Genomic DNA, 6,000 nt, shown 5'->3' with positions numbered 1-6,000 from the left:
ATGGTAATGGCTTGAGATGACGTCTACCTCTTTTAATTCTTCATTCTTTTTTCGTTTTCCCTTTTTTCGACAAGAAGCGACTACATTTGTCACAGTAGAAACATAATAGGGTAATGCTCTTTCCTACTTAACTTCTGATTTCAGAATTATTTTACTATTATATTTTATTTTATTGAGCTAATTATTCGACTAACATCCTTTAAATTATCAAATCATGATTCATCTAAAAAGGAAGTTAGCCGCGCCCCTTATAACAAGATATCATAAGATTGTTGGCTTTAGTTATTGAATTAACTTTTACTTCTTTATGATGTAATGGAGGTCATGTGTTATCACGAATTTAGCTTGATATGTCCGACATAATTCAGCATTTTCTTATTTTTGTCTTATACATCTGGTTTTTGGCTGTATTTTTTCAGAGTCGTTAGGAAAATAAAATTTTACATGACTTTGTGCATGACTTCTAGTAGAATTAGTACGAGATAAAATGACGAAAGGAGGAGAACTAAGTCATGTATGGCTCACATCGATAGAATATGACATTACTTATCATACTATATTATAAGTGGGAAGCCCATAAAGTTAAAGTTAGATTACGAAAATACCCAACAAAAGCTGAGTGACATTTCTATTCCTCAATCAAACATAACTCTCTCTCTATATATAATCTGTACAAAAACGTAAAATTACATTCTATTAAAGTAACAAAATGGTCAAAATATTCAATAATTTATCACTAAAATAAATGGTGTTGAGTTTCTTCAATTAGGTGCAACACATGTATATGTTAGAGCTAATTTTAACCGTTCTTATATTCTATCTTCTTCATTTTCTATTATCTTGACCTTTCAGTTTTTTATGCATTCTAAATGAATTCTTAATATACACTCTATTAAGATAACAAAAAAAAAATTAAATAAGAATAACAAAAAAGTAAAAGTAAATTTTGAAAAGAAAAAAAAACGTGGGAAGTCGTTAATGTCCACAAATGCGAAATATATTTACATGACCAAGTTTTAATATCATTTTGGCTTTTGGTTTTCTTGTAAAAATTCAAACATGAAACATCTTATTAGTAAAGGTTAAAGAGTCGCACGTGCAAGTTCAGTTGCTTTATCAAATAAAAGTAATGGTTTGATTACAAAGTTTATTATTACGTCATAAAGTTCGTATGCCTTTTTGTATCCCAAAGAATGAAAATGTAATAAATAGCAAAGAATTATTTCATCCGTTGCAGAAAATCATAAGATTGTTAATTAAATGGTGATCAATAATCAACTTATATAAGTGAATTTTTAAAGCAATAATATTTATAAGCATTACCATGTAAAGCTTATCTTCTTTTGGTTTCACTTTATCAAAGCCTTCTTATATAACTCATTCTTGCCAAAACTTTTCAGCTTATTGGAATCACTAGGAGCTAGGTGAAGTTTTTGCAAAACCTTTAGCTTTTAGGCTCCACCAAGCTTGTGCGTTTTTTTTTTCAAAGTTTAAGTGTTTGGCCAGATTTTTTCTTTATTTAAAAAAGTACTTTTGAGTATAAGCAGAAATAGTTTTGGAAAAGCAGAAAAAAATAGTGTCTTCCCAGAAATACTTTTTTGAAAAATACTTTTGAGAAACATACAATTAGAAGCACTTTTTAAAAGCTTGGCCAAACACAAATTAATGTTTAGAAGTATTTTTCAAATTAATTAGCCAAATACAAATTGTTTTTCACTAAAAGTACTTTTGGAAAAAATGATTTTTTAAAAAAAAATAAATTTCAAAATAAGTTAGATTGTTTAAGCTTGGCCAAACATCCTACAAATCACTAGGAGATAAAGTTGGCGGGAAACAATAACAGAAAGCGGGATACAATAACAGAAAGGTACTTGAAACTATTTCAAATTTTTTGTAGTCTTGTTTCTTCTATTAGAAAGTTAAAAAGAAATAGTAATAACTTCATTTTTTTTTCATTTCTTGTAAGCGTCAAAGTTAGCATTCTTTTATCTTTAGCCAATTCTATGTAATATGGAGCAGGAGTGTGAATTGTTCATCATATTATCTTATGCAGTGATCTTGTTCGAGTGAACTAATCATGGCACAATATTAATTTAACTATTATGCCGTCATGTCTCTTTGCTTTTATCTTTTTATTTTAATTAAGCAGCGATTTGATGGATTATTTGCACTCATTACTTGGTGTGTTAGAAGATTTCAACATATTTAATTTTTTCTTTTATTTTCTTACCCAAAGCTAAATTGCTAAACTATTCTATTATTTGTACTACCATTATAAAATATTTATATTGATTAGTAGTACAATACACGTGTCCAGAAACTAATATATATATATATATATATATAAAAGATCTCTTTGATAAAAGATTGCCTCGGGCATTACATTCTCAAGGGGTTAGTTTAGAAATTCCAATATCCATCTATATTGTTTTCTCAATAAACTACAAGGGACTAATCTCTTGAAGTATAACAATAAGAATTATAAGAATAGCACAAGAAAACCTAGTTTACAAAGCAAAGCTAGATATCGGCATCTCAAACAATTTCTTTTTTCTTTTACCCATTTACTCTTAGTAGGTCCAAACCATTCATATCTTCCATGATATAGTCTTAAAAATTTAGGTGAAGGTGATTTTTATCACTACTCTATCTATTATAACCACACAAACACAAGTATTCCACCGCCATTCACTGCGCACAACCCTCACCATTACTTTGTTTAGCATTAGTCATGATTGGTTAACAATCACTACTATGATTAGCCATCCTCAACACCAGCCACCTCTATTACTAACCAATTTCAACATCAACACCAACCACATCCACCATGACTAACAACCTCCCCACAGACCACAAAATCAACTACCTTCACCTCGCGCATACACAACCATCACTTCTAGCCACCACATACAATCACCAACCACTGATGTACAACCACCTCCTGTAGCCATTTTTACCTATCACAACCATAAACAACCACGTATTGAACACCCACCATAGGCAAACAGCTCCACCTACCACAACCACCATCACTCAGACCACCTTACAATTCTCGATAGGACCACTATCACCAGTTGTCCGATTACTAGCTTTTAGAGCGTGCTTAATCTAACAAATGTTTTTACTATACCATATAAATTAGTAGGTGTTATAAAATAAAAGCAATTTAGTAAAATATGAACAAGACATGTTGTTATGAAATAAAAGTAATTTAGTAAAACACGAACAAGAAATGAAAATAGAGAGAAGGAAGAGATTTTCTTCTTCGATTGTATATATTTTCTTATCTATTACAAGGCCTTTATATAGGCATGAAAAGTGAAGAAAAATATGTCATTGAATATGTCATTAAACATAGAAATATGTCATTGAATATGTCATTAAGCATTTGAGAAGATCATGGAGGAAGAGTAGACTTCCACCATAATTTGATTTTTCTTATAACACTCCCCCTTGGATGTCCATAGATAATGTGCCTCGTTAAAACTTTATTAGGAAAAAATCCTATGGAAAAAAACTTCTAGTGAAGGAAAAAGAGTACACATGTCTAGAAATACACCTTTTGGTTGCCTCGTTAAAAACATTGCAATGAAAACCCAGTGGGACAAAACCTTGTAAGGGAAAGTAACGACCCGACTTGTCGTTTTAAAAATTTACGCCCCGTTCAGTGACTTAAGGTTTCGAGCAGCCTCGCAATATGTATTATGACCCGCATGTATGGTCGAGTTTGAATTACGGATGATTCGGAGTGATTTGGGACACTTAGTTCCTAAAGAGGGAGCTTAAGTCTTAGGATTTTAACCGTAGTCGGAACTGTATAAAGACGACTCCAGAATGGAGTTCCGTCGGTTCCGTTAGCTCCGTATGATGATTTTGGACTTACGAGCGTGTCCGAAAAATTATTTGGAGGTCCGTAGTGGAATTAAGCTTGAAATGGCGAAACTCAAAATTTTGAAAAGTTTGACCGGGGGATTGACTTTTTGATATCGGGGTCGGAATGCGATTCCGAGAGTTGGAACATCTCCGTTATGTTATTTGGGACTTGTCTGCAAAATTTGACGTCATTCCGGGTTGGTTTGATAGGTTTCGGCACGAGTGTTAGAAGTTGAAAGTTTTTGAAGTTCATAAGTTCGATTTGTGGTGCGATTTGTATTTTCGGCGTAATTTGATGTGATTTGAAACCTCATGATTGGATGGGGTCCCGAGGAGCTCGGGTGTGTTTCGGACCAAATTAGAGCTGTTTGGACTGCTGTTACTGAAGTCTGGTTTCCTTCTTCACGAACGCGAAGGGAGTCCCGCGTTCGCGAAGAGGAATTTGAGGGGCTGATGATTTGTCCTTCGTGAACGCGAAGTTGTGAACGCAAACGCGAAGAAAGAGCATGGCAAGCCTTCGCGAACGCGGCCCCGACAATGCGAACGCAAAGAAGAAAGGAAGATAGGGGCCTGGGGTTGTTTGGCCTTCGCGAACGCGAAGCGTGGAATGCGAACGCGAAGGAGTTGGTCAGCTGGTCATCGTGAACACGACGAGGTCACGAACGCGATGAGGTCGCGAACGCGAAGAGGAAATGATGGGGCAGAAACAATTGGCCTTCGCGAACGCGACGAGGAGGTCGCAAACGCGATGAAGGATTTGAGGCAGTTGGGTTTTGGCCTTCGCGAACGCGAGGCAATGGTCGCGAACGTGAAGAAGGCCTATTTGGGGAGAATTAAAAGTCCCAAAAATGGGGTTTGAGTTCATAACTCAAAATCAAAGTTGGAGCTCGGTAGAAGGCAATTTTTGGAGAGATTCTTGCGTGGGTGTTTTGGGTAAGTGATTCTTATCCAGTTTTGATTAATTTTCATGATTATGTCTTTGAATCCATCGTTTAATTCGGATTTAAATGAGGAAAAATCAAGATTTTTGTAAAATCTTCCAAAAACGAAAATTTAAGATTTAGAAGTCGAGTTGTTATTGGAATTCGATAAAATTGGTATGGTTGAACTCGTATCGGAATGGGTGTTCGAATTTCATGAAAATTATGTCAGGTTCCGAGAGGCAAGTCCCGCGTTGACTTTTATTGACTTTTTGGAATAAAATTTTAAGTCGGCGTATTATTATACGAAATTATTTTCGATGAATTTTAATGAAGTTATACAATTAATTTGGATAGATTTGAACTGTGAGGAGGTCAATTCAAGCAAGAAGGCAATTTTGGAACATCGACATAACTTCAAAGAGGTAAGTGTCTTGCTTAACCTCGAGTGGGGGAAATTCCCCTTAGGCATTGAGTCTTATGTGCAACTTGGGTAATTGAAAACCATGTACGCGAGGTGACGAGTACGTACTTGGTTTATATGTGCAAATTTTATTGAGTTAAATGTCTTGAGCATATTGTGTAGTAAATTGGATAATTGTTGGCATATATTTTATCATCTACTTGTCGTGCCTAAATCCTTGTTGTTGACTCTGTTGTTATATGACAATGTGATGTGATTGTTATTTGATTATTTATGAAATTTCTTGAATTTGCTGGCTTGATAATTATTGGAATTTAATTTTATTTTGGATTTTTCCCTCTGCAAATAATTAATTAAATGAGCTTAAGAAGAGATATTTATATAATTATTAAAAAATTGATCTTTTATGAAGACTTTGCTTTATGTTGAGTAATTTATATCTCTATTGATTGTTTTGGGGTGTTGTACACATTGTGTGGAGCATTTGGCTATTTGTTGTGAAATTAATTGACTTGGTTGTAGCTTTGAAATTTGGTTGTGGCCACTGGGCAAATTGTGATATGAATTAATTTTTGTTATGTTGTTGTGATAATTTTCCGTGTAAATTGTTGTGTTGTGTGAGTTATTATTTTGGGGAGATAAGGGTGGCATTTCACCATTGATATTATGTGGTTATAAGGGTGGCATTTCACTGTTGTATTTGTTGGCTATTGATATTGTCTGGGCGGAGCGATAAGGGTGGCAATAGGAGCGATAAAGGTGGCTATTGATATTATCTGGGCG

Source organism: Nicotiana tabacum, chromosome 14, assembly GCF_000715075.1.
Source record: "Nicotiana tabacum cultivar K326 chromosome 14, ASM71507v2, whole genome shotgun sequence".
NCBI lineage: Eukaryota > Viridiplantae > Streptophyta > Magnoliopsida > Solanales > Solanaceae > Nicotiana > Nicotiana tabacum.
The sequence above is the reverse complement of the archived record's forward strand: the minus strand, read 5'-3'. Positions refer to the sequence as shown.